General features: G+C 50.7%; 1 protein-coding gene across 1 annotated transcript in view; it reads left to right on the top strand.

Moving 5' to 3' along the window:
• RETREG1 (reticulophagy regulator 1) overlaps nt 1-21044 on the top strand; it is a 149524-nt gene that overhangs the window by 103445 nt on the left and 25035 nt on the right. The window lies entirely within an intron of this gene.

Raw genomic sequence — 21044 nt, 5'->3', positions numbered from 1 at the left:
TTGAGGAGACTCTGGGGACCGGCTCCCCCATGTGCTCAGCTCACCACAGCATGTGGTCCATTGAGAAGCCCCGCACAGAGCACAGGGGGCTCTTGTACCCACACTGTGTGAGACGGAGACATGATCTGGGGGTGGGTGCGGGCAGGGGCTGGGTGCTCCAAGTCTTCCACTCAGCTGTGGAGTGGGGAAGCTGGAAAGACCACGAACCTGGCCAATCTCCACTTCAGCTTGGCTTCTGGGTAGGCGCCTACCTACCGGAGAAAAGTCTTATCATCTGCTAATCAAGACATGCAAAAGAACCTTTAAGACCAACAGAAGCAAAATGCCATTGGGGAGGCCAGTCAAGGTGTAAGACAGTATTCCGTAATCCACAGGCAAGCAGAAAGTTGCCCGGCCCCCTGCTGTGCTCTGTGTCCAAGCAAACAAGATAAGCCTGTTGGTAGCTGAGAATCACCCTGATGGAGTAACTCCAGTCTGTACCCCCCACAGAGCCCTGGAGAAATTTTCCATTTCCTTTGTCTTCTAAGAACAATGGAGACCTGCCAGGGTTCTTTCCCTTCTGAGACTGCTCTGAATTTCTAGGAAGCAGAGATTCTCTGTCAGGGGCCTTTACCCTGGGAGCACACACAGGGCCTTCAAAAGAACAAACACACTCGCTGCCATCAAGCCCATTCGGATGCATAGCGACCCTACAGGACAGGGTAGAACTGCATCTGTGGGCTTGCAAGACTCTTACCTCTTTATGGGAGAAGAAAGCCTCATTTTCTCTCCTGTATAGCGAAGGTGATTTTGAACTGCTCACCTTGCCGATAGCAGCCCCGTGTGTAACCCCTACGCTCCCCGTGGCTTTATCAGAACAAACAGGAATGTTCTGCAGCACAGGTGTGTCTCCTGGAGGGGAGCATGATGGGCAGTGAGCACTCTGTGACCACTATAGCTTGGACCGAGTAGGCTGCAGGGGGTTTTAGAGAAAAGGCAAGCACAGTTGTGTGGAGGTGGAAAGGCATGGCCAAAGCAGACTGGTGCATGAATGTGCATGGCTGCTTTCTCTGTAACTGCTCAGACCTGGAAGCCACCGATGTCCTCCCGTAGGCGTGTGCACAGCAAACCACGGCACGTCCATGCGATGGAATAATGCTTAGCCATGGAAATTGAGCTTTCAAGCCATGAGAAAACACAGAGAAGCCGCAAATGTATCTGACTATGGGGAAAGGCCCAAAGTGAAAAGGCTAAATATAATACTTCCACCTATAGAACATTCTGGAGAAGGAGAGAGAGAGAGAGAGAGAGAGAGAGAGAGAGAGAGAGAGAGAGAGAGAGAGAGAAACTTTCACGTGGCTAGGAGTTTAGGAAGAGGGAGGAAAAGAGGATGAGTAGGTAGAGAGAGAGAGAGATGTGTGTGTGTGTGGGGGGGGCAGTCTAAGAATTCAGCATGACAGAATGGTGGACATGGGTCATTGTACATTTGCCAAACCCACCAACCTTGCCACCACGAAGAGTAGGCCTACTGGAACCAGAGGACTTCAGTTCATGATAATGTGCTGGTGTTGGCTCAGCCAGTGTCGCAAATGTATCCCATACACATCAGAGCTTCACAGCAGAGGGGACAGGGCATCTCCGAGATCTGGACCACCACAGGACGGCACGCTGTGGGATTAAGCAAGTCGCGTGGATGTTGGGGTTTCCAAGTGCAGCTGAAAGTTTTGTTGACACATGTTGTTGTTGTTGTTGTTGGCATCCAACTCCAAAAAGGACACACTGCCCAGTCCTGCCCCACCCCCACAGATGTTCATAGATCTGAGCCACTGTGGCAGCATCGTGCCAGGGGCTTCCTCCTCTTCCCTGCCCCTCTGCTCTGTGAGGATCACTCCAGATCACCATCCTGGCTTGGACAGCGCATCCCTGACAGACTTCTTGCACAACAGACTTGTTTGTTCTTCTGACTGTCCACGGTGGCGGATTTCACCCACACTGCAATTCAAATGCCTCCTTTCTTGGGTTGGCCATCTTCAGGGTCAGCTTTCCCGCATACATGAGGTGATGGAAAATCCCGTGGCTTGACCAGCTCGCTGGGGTAGCATACTTCATGCCATAAGGTTCAGATCAAAGAATCTATTTTCTAACACAAGTCATCACCTGGTGTTTTTAAATTGTGATGTTTTGGAGGGATTGGACACACACACACACACACACACACACACACACACACACACACACAGAACCCATCCCGAGTCCCGGTGACCCTGTAGGACAGAGTGGAACTGCTCAGTAGGATTTCCAACATTGGCATCAATGTGTGTGTGTCCAATCAATGGAGCCAACGCCTCATCTCTCCCCCTTGGAACAGCTGGCTGAACGCCGAAGCTCTCTCGGAGCTGCCAAGCCTTTTGAGCACGGTGCCACGAGGGCTCCCTGAATCTGTAACCTTGACACCACCTGGTCTCCTGGAGGCTTCCAAGCGGCAGGAACCCTCCTGGAGGGAGGAGCGAGCACTCAGTACCGGGCCAGAAAGCCTGCCGTCTCTGCCCAGCTCCATCGCCAGGTCACCCAGCTTCACTGGGTGTGGGGCTGTGGTCTCCATAGCCGCCTCCTCTCTCCCAGGCCTGTGTTGTCTGAACTCTGAAATTCTGGATGGCCAGTGGGTTTAGGAGACCTAGTTCCCTCTAAGGTCAAAGCCGCCTCAGGGATGGAAAGCTCTGCAGGGAGGTGGCCCTGGCCCATTGAGAAGTCCACTCTGCCGTAGCGGTCCTTCCAGGGGTCCGCGCCTTCATCCCCTCCTCTCTCACTTTGAGTATTAAACTTCCCATTGACATGAGGGGCTCCCACAAGATCTCGGGGACACACGTTAGCTTTTCATCCCAAGTTTCCATGGTCCTCTTTAAGCGTCTCCTGCAGACAGATGAGAGGGGGGTGGTTAAAAGGTACTGGACTTTCCCCACCATCCTTTAGGCATCCCCCTACTGTCTCAAACAACGCATCACTTTGGTTAAATCTGCCACACAAGACCCTTTTAGAGTACTGAAAAGCAGGGTGTTACTGTGAGGACTAAGGTGCACCTGATCCAAGCCACGGTGTTTCCAATCACCTCCTAAGCCGGTGAAAGGTGGGCATGAATCAATGAGGAAGGCCACAGAGAGATCAAGGCCGTTGAACTGAGGAGCTGGCGAAGCTTGTGGAAAGGACCGTGGACTGCCAATTGAACAGACAAGTGTGTCTTGGGAGGAGCAAGCCAAACGGCCCCCCTCAGAGTCAAGGACAGTGAGGCTTCATCTCAAGTACACTGCCCAGCTGTCAGGAGAGACCGGTCCCTGGAGAAGGACAGCATTGGCCGGGACAGTGAAAGAGATGTGCGCGGTCCCTGGAAGAGACGCATGGGCACAGTGGCTGCTTCTATGGGCGGGGGCTCAAACATGTGAACCCCAGTGAGGTGGTATCTCCCAGGTGTTGTACACAGGTTCACTGGGAGTCAGCACCCACCAATGGCACACAACACCAACAACAGCTAGCTGAAGGAGGAGCCACGATCGACAATGTATCAGGCAGCGCCTACCAGAAATCATTTGGGAAAGATAGTCTATGTCGTGGCATGAAAGTTGACCACCATCACCATGCCCTCTTTCCAGATTGTTCCGTGCTGTTCGCAGGACGTCAGTCCTTCCTGAACACTGGCTCTGTTTCCCGCTCCTTCGAATAAGCTTCCGTCACTGTGCCTTTGCCTGTTTGATACACAGGTGGTTACCCAGCCCGTGTCTGTCTTTAGCCAGTTCTACCCACGCTACACACCACGTGTCAGGAGACACCATCTGTCTTCACGGCTGAGGACGGTGCCGCGTACATACGTCATCACCGCGTCCTGTCCCTCGGCTCATCTGTTGGTGGACATTTGGGCTGGTCCCATCATTTACCATATTTTTAAAAGAAAAGCCGGTTATGTCTTAATGATCAGGTCCAGCTTTCTGCCCTAGGGAATGTTCCCACCCTGGGGGATGGGGAGGGGTGGTGGAAAATGGCTTCACCCTTGACCCCAAAGCCCTCCAGGCCTGGCCCTGATGGAATCTCCGTCATTCATTCCACCCTGGGCTGCCCCAGAACTGACTCAATGGCTGCCCTTTTCGGACAAGTTGTAGCAAATGGGAGTTCCTGGAGACAGATCCTCCTCCGCCGGGTTCAGCCAGCCTCTAAAAACAAATCGGGCCCACTCGCCAAGGTCAGCCGGGCCATGTGCCAGGGTCAGACTGCTCCCCGTGACGGGCTGATGGCGGGATCCCTGGGAGAAACCATTTTGCCCCAGAAACCAGGCACTCATCCACGGGTGCATCTGCCACCCTGTTGAGAAATCCAGGTGCCCAAAGGATTTCTTGCAAAACAAGGTCTCTAAACACCGGGGCTGTAGGACATTTTGTTTTTTTCCGTTTTTACGTTTGAGAGGAGAGGGCTGTTTTGCTGAGTGACTGCGAACCCCATGCCTCTGAGCTCACCCCTGTCCCTCCAACTCCCTCCTGTGACTCAGAGGAGAAATGACCACCAGGGTGAAATCTCGCACTGCCCATGGCCACCCCGCTCCCTCCGTGGCTACCTGTCATTCCCGGGGAGCAACAACAGAGAAAGGGCAGGTGGTGGGGGCAGTGGTCTCATGAAAGGTTCATAGCTGGTAACACCTTCTCCCAACACTGTAGAGAAGTGCATAGCAGCTGGGCAGGGCCTGTTCCCCTCCCCCCCCCCCCCCCCCCCCCGCCTTTCATGGTGCGGGAGTGAGAGGTGACCTCTTTATTTTTAGAAGGGGGCAGTCATAATAAGCCGGCCCACAGCTTCCTTCAAGGCAGGCAGGCGCTTTGCGAGTTTGTAAACACCTACCTTCCGAGTAAGGGCGGAGAGAACTTCACTTCTGGGGACTGTGTCTGCCCTCTGCTGAGCCTTGTCTGGCGTGGCGGGGAGAAGGCGACCAGTGCGTGGACTGGGGACCTGTGGTCTCGTCGTTTATCAAAGGGCAGAAATGCCTGAAGGGGAGGACTTGGAACCCAGCAAAAGGTAATTAGGACATAGGCACTTAATTTTGCTGACTTCCCCAAGTCTGCTTGGTTGGCTGTGTGTCTTTTAAAAATATATAATGACTCCTTATGAAAGAAGGGAATTAACGTTGAAAAAGCAGGAGAATGCAGCCCCACGATTCTTTGAAATGGGTTTGCTTTGGAACTAATTGGAGAGACTAACTGAATATATTCTTAGCGACATCATGTAGTGTTTTTCTTTCTTTTTCTCATATGGGGAAGTGATGGCCAAATTCAGGGGGGGGGGAAGGGGTGGGGCTGTGTCCCCCTTCCATATGTAAGTTATACTTGAATTTTATCTGTTATTTCTTACACCTGAGTTTAGATGATCGTGGCTGATGGTCTAAGCGAATGGACATATTATTGTGTAAGCTGTCGTGTCAAGAAGTAAAAACTGACCGACCATTTCTTGGGATTCAGTAGTAGGGCAGGGTATCTACTTTGGATGATTTCAAAGCCTATGTTAGTTTTGGTGGGGTTTTCCCTAAACTTCCTACCTTTGAGAGTGTGATTGCTTGACCCTCCCACACAGTCTCTGTACGGCATCAGTGTCTTTTTAGCCTTTTAGCTCAAAGAAGAGTGGGCACAAAGCACGAAGCCCTGCTATTGGGAACAGACCTGGGGAGTAGACAGGGAGGCCCCCTCCCCCAGTGCTAGCTGTCATGCTGCCTGCACACAACTTGTATGAACCAGATGCCTTCGTGGGCACTCTGGGGGTGGGTGGGGTTAATTTGGATAGGAAGGAGGAAGAAAACTGTTCAAACAGGAACAGGAATGGGGAGGCATTAACCATTTTATGGCTGAAGAAAATGGAAGCCAGTGACTCTTTGGCTGTGGGTGTGCAGGACAGGGTTGTTTTTGTTGTTGTTTTTCCATTGTATGAATGACCAGCAGTAGCCCCAGCAACCCAATGGTTAAACACTGGGCTGCCAACCAAACAGTCAGTGGTTCAAACCCACTAGCCACTCCCTGAGAAAGCTGTCTGCTTCCATCCAGAGCAGGGGCTGGCAAACTTTTGAGATGGAAAAGTCAAGCCTTTCCCTCACAACAATTGAACAATTATCCCAGAGCCATACATGTATATCTACCAACAAATGAAATCTCCATTATCTGAGTCACATCCTTTTAAAATGTGTATTTCAGAGCCACACAACCGATGGGCATACCGAAAGAGCCACCGTGTGCCGGCCCATGATTTAGACTCTAGCCTCCAGAACCAGCCTGGCAGTTTCACGCTGTCCTGTAGGGTCCCCAGGAGTCGGCGTCAACTCCCCGGCCTCAGGCCTGGTTTTCATTTTGATGAAGTACAAGGTTCCCCGTTGGGGTGCGTAAAGAATAAGACCACCAGAAGGGGTTCTGCATGGGAAGCTGTCAATGAATGGAATCTTGTGAAAGCGACTTTTCTCTCTTCGCTTTCTAGTATTTGCTTTTCCTTCAAGTTCTGCCCCAGTTCAACAAATGGGGCATTAGGTTTGACATTAAATCAAATAATAAGACAGCACTTGGAGGTGGCATTCATTAAAGTGCCTAGATTTAGGATGTGGCTTCACTGTTGAAGACAACCTTTTCAGAGAAATTCAAATGTCAGTTTTGCTTTGAGATTGGGAATTGGAATGTAGCCATTACTGTATGTCCCTCCCCCACCCCACCCCCACCCCCACCCCCACCTCATGCAAGACACTTGTCATTCCTGGGGCTCAACTCATCACCTCTTCTCTGGCAGCTTGGGATTCTTGCAGCTCTCTGCATGGAACTTCCCACAAAGCAGGCACTTAACAGATACTTGTTGAACGGAATGTCTGGAGATGCCATTTGACACCTCCCAATAGAAACCCCAAACCAAACTCACTGCCACCAAGTGGATTCCACTTCATAGGGACTTTACAGGACAGAGCAGAAAGGTCCCTGTGAGTCCCGGAGGCTAGAAATCTTTACAGTCACTGAGAGCTCCTCTTTCTCCCTGGAGGGGCTGGTGACTTCAAACTGCCAACCTTTCAGGGAGCGGCCTGATGCATAACCCACAAAGCCACCAGGACTCCTTAGAAATAAACACCAAGGGGGTGCAGTAATGGCAGAGCTGGAGAAAGAGCTTTGAACAAGGCCACCAGGACTACTTTAGTGAAATGCACCATTGTTGGTATTAGATTAAATATCGGTGAATTCCTGATCCTTATACATGTTTGAAATGAATGGTTTGTGGTGTAAAATCCACAAACACTGGAAGATTCCGGACCCCCTCCTTCCCCCCACCCCCGAATGTTTCCTTCTTGGTGACAAAGGGTCGGCAGAAATGAAGGGGAATCTCCATACCTGCCACAGACAGGATAATTATTGTATCGTCATTACTACTAAAGAATAACAACACATCGGGCTAGAAAGTGAAATGCTCCCGTTTACTCTCTTAAGGACGCGTCTGCCATTTCTCATTCGTTAACCGTTGGGGGGTTGCTGTCCAATCGGCCACGCGTTGCCTGATTAATTTCTTTCTTTTCCACCCTACCTGTGTGGAGAGGGAGAGAGGAGGGCACAGGCTAGAGCCAGGCTGGAAATAGCTGTCACAGCCAACAGGGGTTTGCTCTCTGGCCACAGTTAAGATGCAAGGCCACTGGTCTACTCTTTCCAGCCCCCTCCCCCCGAAGAGAAAGGTTGGATGGTAAGTTGTATGTCTGCTGACCAGACACGCTCTTCAGGCTCAGTTGCAGCAGCTTCTGGGGGAATCTCCTTCCTCTGTTTCTCTAGTTCCATGCTGCCCTCCAGTAACCCCAACCACTCAGTCATTGGCAGCGAGCTAGCTAGGTCTGAGTTGGGTCCTTTAAAAAGTCAGTTAAAACCTAGAGTCTGATGCAGCGAGCCCACTCCTGGGTCTATATGCTAAGGGGTCAAAAACAGGCACTTCCATAAATTCAAGCATGCATATGTTCATAGAAACGTGATGTACCATAAGCTGGGAAATTGTGTGCTGCCCCACAGGGTGGCTCTGAGTTGGAATTGACTCAATGGCAATGAGTCTGGTTGAAGGCGCTCTTGGTGGTGGAGTAAGTAGTGGGTTTCCGGTTACTTCGAAACCACCAGCTGCTCTTCGGGACAAAGAGGAGGTTTTCCACTGCCGTCCAGAGTTATACAGGCTGAGACACCCACAGGGACAGTTCTAGCCTGCCTACAGGGTCACTATGAGTCAGAATCCACTCGATAGCAATAAGGGGTTTTTGTTTCTTTTGGGGGCTGAGGGGTGGTTCTTGAGAAAGGTGAAAATAATCCAAGTGCCCATTAGCAGTGAATGGACACACACGGCGCGTACAGACACCGGAAGTGGGTTGAGCTGTAGAAGAGGCACGAAGCACCGGTGCAGCCCCGAAGCAGAGGTCCCTGTGCTAAGTGCATGAATCCAGACATGAGAGGTCGGACGTTATGATTCCATACATTCCTCTGAAGTCTCCCGAGGAACTCGCTCCGCAGAACAGAACGCAGGCTGGTGATTGCGAGGCGCTGGGGAAGGTACCCTGGTCGTGTAGCAGTGATGTGGCTGGATGCTAACGGAAAGGTCAGCGGCTCGACCCCCCCGAGAAAGAAGGTACAGGGGAACTGCCACAAAGATGTCCCCCTCTGGAACCCACGTCTTGTAGGGGGAGCCAGGCATACAACTCAGCTGGTGGGCACTGGGTTGGGGGCTAGCGGGAGGAACTGGGGCATAGGGATGGAGGCGCCTTTTGGGATGATAGAAATGACTTGGTCTTAGGGACTGGTGCTGGTGGTATCATGTCGTGTTCACGTTCAGATGGTTAGTTTACATTCTGTGAATTTCTCCTCAAAAAAAAAAAAAGTGAGGAACGCAAGGGCTTAATCGCTTTATCCGTGTGTCCAGATGTGTGTGCGCTGCGGGCACCCCCACCTCCCTGTTTGCTTTCTGCCCTGATGCCCCATGCTTTTAATTCCTCCCGTGAAGGACAGGAAGCAAGAGAAAGGCTGGGAAGGGGCGGCAGAGGTGACCCATCCTTCGGGCGCCATGTCCCATGTTTCCAAGCATAACTCTCTTAGTAAGAACCTGGCAGGCTCCGTGCCTATTTCAAGGTCAGGAGATGAGAGAGTGTGAATGAGTCTCAAAGCTGCTGGGGACAGGGCCATTGTTAGTGCACGGGATGGGTGTGCTCGTGAGAGAGAGAGCATGCGTGTGGGTGAGAGAAAGAGAATGGAAGCGTGTGCATGAAAGAGAGAGCGTGAGAGTGTGTATTTTTGTGTGGGAATGTATGTGAGAGAGTGGGGGTAAACGCGTATGTAAACAGGCATATGTGTGAGTGTGAGAGGTGAGGGGGTGCTCAGGAAGGAGCAGCCCCTGGGGCTAGGAGGGAGGAGTGGGTGCCCCAGGCAGACAACTCAGTGAGGGTGAGGGTCTGAGGGCCCTAGATGAGTGTGAACTGTCACTTCAGAAAGACAGGAGGGCTATGAGCATGACAGTGGGTCGGCCCAGCCAGGGGGCCCACAGGAAGGCCCCTGGAGGCTCTTGAGAGTCATGCGAGTCAGTAGAGGGTTTAAAGCAGCAACTCAGAATACAAGTCACACCATGACTTCGGAGACATTGCCAGTTATTGTACCTCAGTGCACCGGCCTGAGAACCTCACGAAAACTTGTTTCCTGAGGTCTAAAATGGCTAGCAATTCCGAGCTGGGAATTACCTGGGAAGATATTTCAGAAGTCAGTGCAAGTCAAACATCAAGACATCCAGGGATAGATGCCTGACCCAAGCTTGTTGCAAGTTGATGGTTCATGCCAGAGTGGCGTTAATGACCACACCGCTTCCCTGTCTATCGTGGGCTGGCACAGGCTAAGACAAGTGCTCAGACTCATGCCAGGGGCTCTACCAGCTACAAGACTAAACCACTTCCAAGGGTTGGTCTGGCCCACGTGGTGGCCCAGCATGGTGACTCCATGGTAGTGCCATTGAATTTCCTACCAGCATCCCACAAGCGCAGAGCGAGGGGGTGTGTGTGTCTTGATGTGCTGCTCGTGAAGGACCAGGAGGACAGCAGCTGACACGCTAGCCCTCGGAAATCGCAGACAGGCAGTGCGGTTTGCTGTACGTGGTTGGTACAGTCTCGCGTTGCTTCGTTCAGTTCCGACGTGTAAGCCTGTGAGTGAAACAGCGCTGGAAGGAACGCGTGCGGCTTTAGGATCTAAAACTTAACTCTGCCGGTGGCTCAGACATGACCACGTGAAGCTTTGTTACCCGCGGGCCCTCTGGGCTCATATTTCAGGGAGCCCTGAATTACCTTCTTCAGCTGCTTTGTAGCATCACATTGCTGTGGCCAGGTTAAAAAAACACAAACTACTGTGCTCCAATCGGCTCAGACCCCCGTGTGTTAGAGGAGAACTGGGCTTCTTAGGGTTTTATCATGGGCCCGTTTTCCCAAAGTACATTGTCAGGGCTCTCTTCTGAGGTGGCTTTCATTGGACTTGAACTGCCAGCCTTTCTGTTAGCAGCTGAGCTCATGACCCGCGTTTCCCACCTAGGGTCTAAAGGAGAAGTGAAATAGCCCATCATCTTTTTTCCCCATTTTGCCATGAACTAAAAAAAAGAAACCCATTTCATCTATCTATCTATCTATCTATCTATCTATCTATCTATCTATCTATTCAGTGCTTCCCTGGAAACGAAAAACTTTTGTGCTCTAACCCAGTGGTTCTCAACCTTCCTAATACTGCGACCCTTTAATACGGTTCCTCCTGTGGTGGTGACCCCCAATCACCCAATCATTGCTACTTCATCATTGTCATTTTGCTACTGTTATGAATTGAGCGACCCCTGTGGAAGGGTGGTTTGACCTCCAAAAGGGTTCTCGACCCACAGGTTGAGAACCCCTGCGTCTAGGCCATAATCCAGGATAAAGTGTAGGTATGTGCGTTTGCAGCCCCGCTGGGTCATTCTGGTGCACCCTCCCCCAGGGGCCATATTGTCACTTTGGGAAGTGCTGCTCTAGATATATCAAGAATTACTGCATTTTAGGGGAAAAAAAACCCCAAACCCCTTAAAGCACGGAGGCCTCTTAGTATTTGAACACGTCATGAGCCATAAAATACGTTGGCTTTTCTTCTTGGAAGGCTTTACAGAAATTCCTTTCAATACATCCTCCACTCCAGGCATTGTAGTGGCACAGGTTGGCTGGACATAGGCTTGGTCTCGTATTGTGGGTGAAGCCTGTTTTTGGATCCTGCCATTTCTGTACATTGTAGGGTGAGGGTGAGAGGTGTCTGAGGCCAAAACCCTCCTCAGGGCCAGCTGGAGCTGTCAGGAGTCCCTAAGAGGAAGCCCATTTGGGTCTCAGTGCTCCTGGGAATGCCAGCATTCTGCTCTTAGCTTTGAAGAAGGCACAGAAGAAAGCCCCCGCCTCCGTTACATGGCAGGGTCCTGGTGGGAAGGCAGGCTGTTGAGCCTGAGCCTGCGCAGGGTGACGCCGTCACCCCACGAGGGAGATGCACTTCCAGGTTCAGTGCTCAGAAAGGTCAGCATGGGGTGGTGGTGGTGGTGCACAGAGTGGTGTGAGAGCATGGGAGTTGTAGGCAGCGGCTGGCTGGACAAGGTGAACCACTAACTTTCAGGGTCCGGGAGGAGCCCTGACTGGTGGCCTTTGTGGATTCCCATGGTGTAAAACGGGAGTCCTGGATTCGGGGCTCAAGTGCCATCCAGAGAGGCACCTTGGAAGAAAAGCCTGCTGACCTACTTCCCACAATCCAGCCATGGAAAACTCTCTGGAGGAGAACAGGTCTACTCTGACACACCCGGGGTCACCGCAGACCTCGCCGCCATCAAATGCACCCTGCTCACGGCAGACCTGCCCCCATGGGATTCTGAGACCGCAGCTCTTTCCGCGAATAAAAGACCCGTCTTTCTCCCGCAGAGCGGCTGCTGACCTTTTTGCCTGCACAGCCCAACCGGTCACTACGCCACCAGGGCACCCGTGTGCAGGGAACACTCCTCCCACAGCTGGTCTCAGGCTCCCCGGGGAGGCTGGGAGTCGTGGCCTCCTGAGGGGGTGAGCCTGGTGAATCAGCTCCCCACGGCCAAGCCCAGAGGTAGCGTGTGACTCAAAAGGTGCTAAGTCTTCTTCGTTTATCTATCATCAGGGGTAATCCACACCCAGTCAAGACAAATGATTTTCTCCCAATGTCCACTCACTGTTACCAGTCACCGCAAGTGGGTGCCGCATTCGAAACCCTGCCTTGAACCGGCGGGGTTAATATTTCAGATCGATTCAGAGCCTGCAGGACAAGGTGATCTCTCCGTGTTGCAAGGGCGTTTGCCTTGTGTGTGCTCCCTCAATAAGAGTGGACCCGCAGCGGGCTTCCCGCTCCCCGGCAGCTCCTCCTGAAACTGTGCTCAGGGGTCCCTGATCTCACTGCTGGCCCTACAGTGTGAAGAAGCACTCTTTGGTGGACAGCGCTGAGGGTCCCGGCTGCTAGCAGGGGGCTGGAGGGTGGAAAGAAGCCTTTCTTGGTGACCAAGACGAACAGCCTGCCATGGGCCTTGCCATGTTGTTGGTGTCTGGGCTCCGACTCTTGGGAACCTTGTTACATGAGTCCCTTGTTTGGGCCACGACCTGTTTTGATGGCCTTCCCCCAACCTAGGGGCCTGGTCTTTCGGCTCTACATTGGACAGCGTCCTGGTCGTGTTTTCACAGGCGAATTCTCAGAAGTGGATGGCCAGGTCGTTTCTTATAGTCTGTTACCTTCTTGAAGCTCTGTGGAAACCTGTCTACCGTGGGTGACCCCGCTGCTCTTTGAAATATGGGTGACAATAGTGGCTGGCATCCCAGCAAAGCAGAAGCCACCAGAATAGGAGCAACTGACAGCTGGTGATGGGGGCTTCCTGCCTTCTCCGTGTGGGCGCAGCTGTAGCAAGAGCCGTCTGGTTGTCTGGCTCCTCCTCCTCACGCTGCGTGTTTGGGTTCTGGAGAATGTATGTAGGTGCCTGGGGAGGGACGTGCTTCATTCACAGTCAGTCAGACTTTCAAAAATAATGGTGTTTAGCCTTCCAAGAGATGTTGTAGCTGTTCATTTAAAACTTAAGTTTTCATTTAAAACTTAAAAATAGTAGAGAGAAAATATAATACGAAGAAGAAAGGGTCAACTGTAACCTCGAAAGTGCCTAAAATAGGGTTGGATTGTCTTCTAGTACTTCTATGGATAGGTTTTCTTGATACAATCACAATAAGTATCTGACATAAAAATTTTGTTCATTTTCCCCCTATCTCTCATAAGTGTTCCCAAACGCATATACATTTTCTTTGAGGAGTATTTTTTTTTAACTGGCTGCAAACTATCCGCCTTCATTAATCCCTACTTCATTGTTGAAAACTATCTTCACCACTTATTCATGAGAGTCGGATGTAACACTTCACTTGGGAGGGAGTTTGAGAGGCAGGGTTACTGGAAGGGGACTGATTGGAACAAAGGGTGTGAGTTCTTTCTTTGTTCAAAACTCGTGGTAAATTTCACCAAATGGCTGGACAGAAAGCACCTAATGGCCCTTCCCCCACAAACGACTTTGCATTTTGGGTACCTGTAGCTAGTCGGTCAGTCTGTCGGTCAGTTAAATGCTGTACTGGAGCGTCAGGTTCTACGCTAGTAGAACTTGAACCTGCCAAGGGAAGAAACATGGTCTGACCAGCCGGTGCTCTCTCACAATAATCTAAAATAGCAGCCTGGAGGACAAGGAAGTCTTCAGTGGAGAGTAAATCTAAACCCTCCCCAAACGGAGCCACTTACTAATAGGATAGCTGTCCACCTGGTCACGCAGCTCATCTGAGCTCTGTGAAGCAGCTGCTGGGGAGGAGCTGCAGGATCCCTTTCCAAGGCGGCACGCTCATGGGTGGGCAGGGACACTGGCCATTCAATCAGCTTGAGCTGGTTCGGGGTTCCGCTCAATGTGACCCTGTCTCAGCTTTATTGTGGCCAGGAGGCAGGGTTTCAGGAAAAAGTCTCGAGAGATAGGCAGTATAGGCTGCCAGTTTCTTAAAGCCCGGCCCAGACAGTAGTGCAACATTGTTTCTGCCATGCTCTACAGGAGGCCCTGATAGTAGTGCAACATTGTTTCTGCCTTGCTCTATAGGAGGCCCAGACAGTAGTGCAACATTGTTTCTGCCATGCTATAAAGGTGAAGGAGCGGAGGAGCGCAGATTTGGTGGGCGGAGACATTGGCCCCTCCTTTCCTTGGGAGGAAGGTCAAGGAATTTTGCAGCCATATTTTAAAACTGCCTCAAAGAAAGGGGGGAAAGGTTTATTAAATAATTGTTTCATGGCATGGCATCGGTTTTCAGTGGAAAGGACATCTGTTCTAACACTTGCCTTCTTAGATCAATGCTCTTCTTCCCTTAAAATAATGCAAAGCAGTGAGTGACCTAGTTCTTTCTAGCAGAGCACTGCTTCAGTCGCCTTGTTTCTTAATGCATACGCCCCTTAACTAACGTTCTGTTTTCTTGTTAATTGACACTCACATCTGGAATCATAAACACTTAGCCATTTTAACCGTTTGGCAAGGTGACGACAGGCCTTGGCGTTAGACCAGTGAATCATCATAGAAGTATCTGATATGCAGGATGTGTTTTCATTGTTACAAATTGAACAGAATTAAAGCATAGTGATTTGTCACAAAAACCAGATGTAATTATAGATTGTGAGATATTTATTTCTAATGACAAATAAATGGAAGTTTTTCTGGAAGCATGGGTAACAGTCTTAACGCCATGGACTCAAATGTGGGCGTGTCTGCATGTGGGAAGACCTGCCTAGAGATGGAAATGTGTGTTTTCTGATGGTCTTAGGCGACCCCTGTGAAAGGGTCATTTAATCCCCAAAGGGGTCGAGACCCCCAGCTGAGAACCGCTGCCCTAGAGTCTCACTTCTCTCTCAGGCTCTCCCCAAGTCCCTCGTTGGCCCCTGGTACTCCCATGCCAGAGAACTGCCTCTGTCACCCACGGTCCTACCATTCCACCCTGAGCCCCCAAATTGGCAAGGATGGGGCCCAAGCCCTGTGTAATGCTGCCAGGTCCTGTGCCATCCTCCCAAGGGCTGTTTGAGCCCACGGTTGCACCTGCTGTGTCAGTCCATCGTGTGGACGGCCTTCCTCTCTTTTGCTGCTCTTTTATTTTACCAAGCAGGATGCCCTTTGCCAGAAACTGGCCTCTCCCGATAACCGTCCAAAATGCGTAAGATGAAGCCCTGCCATCCGCGCTTCTAAGGAGCTATCTGACAGTACTTCTTCCAAGACAGAGCCGTGTGTTCCTTCGGTGGTCCGTGGTACTTCCAGTGTTCTTCGTCAGCACCATCATTCAGCTGCATCAAATCCTCACCATCAACTTTCACATGCACACGAGGTGATTGAAAAGATGGCTTGAGTCTGGCGCACCTGAGTTCCTCAAAGTAGCATCCTTGCTTTTCAACACTTGAAAGAAGTTTTGTGCAGCGCCTAATGACCCAATGCAGCACCTCTTCTAATCTCTTGACTCCTGCTTCATGAGCAAGCATCGCTTGTGGGTGGAATCAAGCCAGACAAAATCCTTGACACTTCAGCATTTTCTTCCTGTTACCCATCGGTCCAGCGGTGAGGATTCGGGTCTTCTTGACACTGAGTTGTGATCCACATGGCAGGCTGCAGACCTTGATCATCATCAGCAAGTGCTTCACGTCGTCCTCACTGTCGGCAAGCAGGGTCGCACCATCTGCATTTCTCAAACCCAGGCAGAAAGGTGGGGAGTTACGATGCACAGTTTGGAGGAACCGCACTTTAATCCATGGTGTGATAAGCCGAGATTTGCTGGAGTTCTGAGCTGACGTCGGTGAGAAACTGCCTCAGTAAACTAAGAAATAACATACAATGGTATCAGGGATAGACCGAGTCCCTGAGGATCCCTTTTGGGTCTCTGTTGAGGGAGGGTGGGGAGCTGTCATCTTCTTGAAGGCAGGTCTGCCGGAGAGTTTCTTGGTAAATGTTTCACTCTGTCACACCAGTGCCTGTAAACTGACATTGGCGCCTGGAGCTCTAGCAAGACCTTGTTGGAATGTTCTCATGACTTCGCGGAGCCTGCTGTGGGGCCCTCGTCCCATCATCTCACAGGCACGTGAGAGCCGGACTGCGAGGAAGGAGGAGGGAAGAGCCCATGGCTTAGTGATCAATTGTGTTGGTGAAGAATTTTGAATACACCGTGTCCTGCCGGAAGAACAACCAAAGCTGTCTTCGCAGAAGAACATCTACAACATTCCTTAGACGTGAACCTGGTGAGATGGGCTGGCTTGCTTTGGGCCTGTCATCAGGGAAGACCACCTGCTGGAGAAGGACATGGTGGGGATTGGCAAAGTAGAGGCTCCGTGTGAACAAGAGAACCCTTGGTGAGATGGATGGACACCACAGCCTCCACCACAGACACACACAGAGCAACGCGCTCTGCGAAGATGCTCAGGGCCAGGCCATGCTTTGCTCTGTGTTATATATGGTTGCCTTGCGTGGAGTCAACTTGACAGCCACTGACAACCACAGCTGTACGGGAGTGGAGCAGACATCTGTCTCGGGGTGAGGACAGGGCGGACCATCTTCCTTTTTTGTTTAGTTCGGTAAACGTCCACAGACCCTATCAAATGGCGTCAGTGGCACCTCGGCTCTTTCCCTCATTAGTTACTGGTGTTCTGGAGCTTGATACCTGGGCAGGTTTCCCCAGGAAAAAATCTGAATGTTAGATGCCTCCTCAATCTAGTTCTTGAGATAAGCTTCTTGGGAAAGGGCTATTTTTAAGACCAGAGGGGAACCTCTATCACTGGGAGACTTTCCCAAGTCTACTCGGGCCTGTGGAGTAGCTCTCCCCCGTTATACAGCGAAACATTGTAGGACCCCACTTCTGGGGCAATTGTTCATGATGAGCTGACAATTGTCTTTCCCTCCCGCCCCCCATCCTGAACCAACCTATTGTATTGGGAGTATCACAGGCGTGGGAGGCTGGAAGATTGGACCTAGAAAAGAACTGGGTTCGGATCCTACTTGTACCACTTCCTATGTGTTGGCTTTTGGACCTGGAAAATGAGAGGCCTTTCACCTATCTGGTCCGGTGGTGTTGAGGATTTGAGATGCTCTAAAATTTTCACGCTCCTAAGGACATATGGAGTCAGAACTGACTCCCAGCACCTACCAACCACAACACCAGAGTCCGCAGCACATGCCACATAACCAGTACGAAGGAGTTGTCATTGTGGGAGAAGCTCTTATAACGGAGTCCTGTTAACATACATTAACCCATGAGTCATCCCCTCTGTCTAACAACTACCTGTCTGAAGCCCATGACATCCTGAAGCCCAGGGGCCAAAGCCCCACTGCAGCCTGTTGTGTACATTAAGCTTTATTAGAACACAGGCACGCTTACCCACTGACACATTGCCTGGAGGCCGCCTTCATCACACAATGGCAGAGTTGAATGCTTGTGACAGAGACCACATGGCCAACAGAGCTAAAAATAGCTGCTTTACAGAAAATGTTTGCTACCTGACTTCAGTAGGTAACGGAGCCCACCATCCAATGGCAGTGTTTAGTCTCAAATCTGTTTATACCCGTTGTACTCTCTGAGGCGATGGCTTAGTGATCAATGCCGTACACTGATGAAATGAAAGATCAGAAAGGGTCTTGTGGCCGACCTGCTGGTCGTTCCCGAATCTTCCCCTTCTTCCTTTGGCAAGAGAAACTTGAGTTCCGACTTGATGGCAGCCCCAGTGAACGTGTTTACCAGACTCTCTTGCAGCTAGGTCATATGGCTGTGTGACAGCACCGATGGGGTGAAATTTCTTATTATGGCCCTTGAATGGAAGTCTCTGTCACTACCACTAAAGGACTCAGTGGGACGGTGCAAATGGGGCGTGTGTAACACTGATAGAGATAGAGGGCATTGGTCAGTTTTCATTACCACCCCCTGGCCAAAGGACGAGCTGTCTCTGGAGCATCAGGAAAAGAGGGGAAACCTCTGAGGCCCTTAGAAGACCGAGCCCAACATCTCTGTCTGAAGGGAGAGGTCGCTGAGGCCAGTGTGTCCTAGATGGAGACTCAGGGGAGCAGCGCTGACACAATGGGGCGCCTTCTCCCCATCTGGCCTGAGACTATGGAATTACAGGTCAGAGCAACGATGGGTTGGATTCCTGACTCATGGAGGCAAGACACATTAAGGCCAAGAGACTGCAGACCAGACAGAGACTTGGCTGCTGGCTGAGGAGACCATTGACTGTATCCTAACTCTTTGCTGATCCTGACTTGTGGTAACCTACTCACTTCCCTGATAAACTCCCATGACGATGAGTATTGTCGGGCGTTCTGTGTAGCCAAGTCCATGCTGACTCATAGCGGCCCTGTAGCAGGGACATGATTTCAAAGGGATGGGCAAGGGAGGACCTTCTGCATCCTTTGTCGATGTGATCGAAGGAGCTGGAGTAAGTCTGCTCTACCGCGAGGTGGGAGTCCGATGGTGAGCATCTCTAAGCCAGCAGATGGAGCGAGTCTGGATCTCCAACTTTTCAGAGATCCTCCGTCAGCCCTGGGATACTTCACTTTGCTTTGCTGTCCCCTGAAGGAGAAAAGGACCTCTCTCTTGTTGAAGCCACTGCCATTTTGACTTGTGCTGCAGCAGAGGAACTTAGTTCTCAATAGTCGAAGTTGTCTATGAAAATGAAATTGGATGTGAAGGAAAGCGTTAATGAGGGCAAGTCATGAATAAAGATGGCCTAAAAAAAAAAAAGTATGGACCAAACAACTAAAAAGATGGGCAGAGAAAGAGGATAAAAAATGAGAATGGTCCTTTGTCCATGTTGTTGAGCTTGTTTGGTTAAATGTCTTTGTTTTTGTGATTGGGTGCCGTGAGGTTGGTTCCTGCTCACACCGATTCTGTGTAAGCAGAACGAAACACTGCTTAGTCACTCCTGGTTCTGGTGGGGCCCGATGCTGGGGCCACTGTGTCCACCCATCTTCCCCAGGGCCTTCATCTTTTTTGTGAACCCTCTGTGTTCCCAAGCAGGATGTCCTGTTCTGTTGTCAAGCCTGAGATGAATTTCTTGCTACTCTTTAAACAAATGAGCCAGAAATCCTGGGGGGTACGCTGGATACAAGGACACACATTTCTGTTCCAGGCTCCAAGTCAATAAGTGTTTTCTATCTGCCTTCATCGCGTTTACGTAAATTGATATTTGTTTGGATTAAATTGGGGAAGCGGTTGGACTTTGTAGTACTCAATCAGCAGTCAAGTTGCCCTGTTAGTTTAAGAATGGTCATGCTAATCTCTTGTTAATATGGTTTAGCATTAATAGATCATTTATATTCGCCTAAAGGAAAAAGGAAGTTAACAAACACTGAAAGAGAAGCTTAAACATGATCATTGTTTGCAGTACACAGGACAGGATATGCCAACCCCCTCTAAAGCCCATGATGACTGTCTGAGAAAGGAAGATTGAATTACTCCCATATAATTAGGCTCTGACATTTAGAAGCACCTGTTTTGTGTTTGTTTGGAGGCTTTGTGGACAGGGCTGTCTTAGAATCCCATTTATTTATACAGATCTGCAAGGAGTTCTGGAGGTTGGAGGGGCCCTGTTCTCCACCCTCCCTATCCCTGGAAGGGTAAAGAGAAGGTTATCTCTCCCCATAGAAGGAGCACGCCTTGTCCTGCTGGAATGTGCCCTGACATTGTCACCCCCACATCAAGCATCTGCAGCTCCACGATTCCCAAGTAGTCAAAGCTCCCTGGTTCAGCCCAACCCTGGATTCCTCATTCTATACATTACTGACTTTACAAAAAGAAAGGCAACCAATCAATAGAGGTTGCTGTGTCTGGGCCTCAGTCCACAGATCAAGGTGAGGCACCCATCTGAAGGTGGGCTGGCAGGGCGTCTGCTCTGGCTGGGCATCGACAGGGGACCCAGAAAGCAAGAAGTCAGCCTAGGGTGTCATTTTCCTCCATTACCTGAAAAAAACATGTCCCCTGCATGGCTTTACAATCTCCACTGGAGGACTGCAGACAGTGGAAACAGCCCTGGTGTGATGTTTGACTTTTTACAATATCTTCACCGAGAGAGTGGAAGAGACTCGGCCTTTCTCCAGTGACTTGTAGGCCTGTTAAGGGATACTTGCTTCAGGCCGGAGATGTGACGGTGGAATTAGTACATCAAACATCACCAAGAGTCACTATCAAAGATTCCCTTTCTGGTCCGCATCAAGCCAGCCTTCCTGACATTTCCAAGGGGTTCAGCTTCCTATTCTGAATCCCTAGGACCCCTTCCACATGCCTCGTTTGGAATGGTCAGTCTTTCCAGTGGCTTTCATGGCAACCCTGCTCTATTCTATTTGTGATTTTGACATCATTTACTCAGGGAACGTTACACCCCTTTGTTCCAATAATTCCAAAGAGTGGATTCATAATAGAATTTGCAGAGAGGATTCATTTCTAGCCTCTGGCTATATAGCACAAAGAAACTTTGGTGCACAATCCGGCTTACACATGGCGTGAACCCCAGCACCCACGCAGCCTCCTCCTTGGGTGTCCTGTAGCTCGGATGTGTAGAGGGTTCACCCAGCCTGGCTGGAAACAGAATCATTTTAGCAAAGATGAGGGAGACTAGAAAGTCAAAGGGGGCTTTGCGTCTGTGGTGAGCAGAGCCCCAGTAGGCAGCTTTCCTGACAAACAATCATCTTTCCAAGATCTCACACTGTGACGGGGGAGCCTGGGGCACTGCTGGGTGAGTGTGGGGTCGACTGCTAATCACAAGCTTGGTCGTCAGAAGTTCAAACCCAGGAGCCAGTCCACTGAAGAGAGACGAGGCTGTCTGCTCCTGTAAAGATCCAAAGCTCAGAAACCTTTCTGGGCAGGAGCCAGGTGGAAGCAAGTTGGGGAGGTTGAGGGCTCTTCTGGGGGCTGATTCACCTTCTGTTGCGCCTTTTGGTTTTCCTGTCCTGAAACTACGTTAGGGTCCTATGAGTTACCCACACAC

Source organism: Tenrec ecaudatus, chromosome 2 (genome assembly GCF_050624435.1).
Source record: "Tenrec ecaudatus isolate mTenEca1 chromosome 2, mTenEca1.hap1, whole genome shotgun sequence".
Classification (NCBI taxonomy): Eukaryota; Metazoa; Chordata; class Mammalia; order Afrosoricida; family Tenrecidae; genus Tenrec; species Tenrec ecaudatus.
This window is presented reverse-complemented; position numbering and strand designations above follow the sequence as displayed.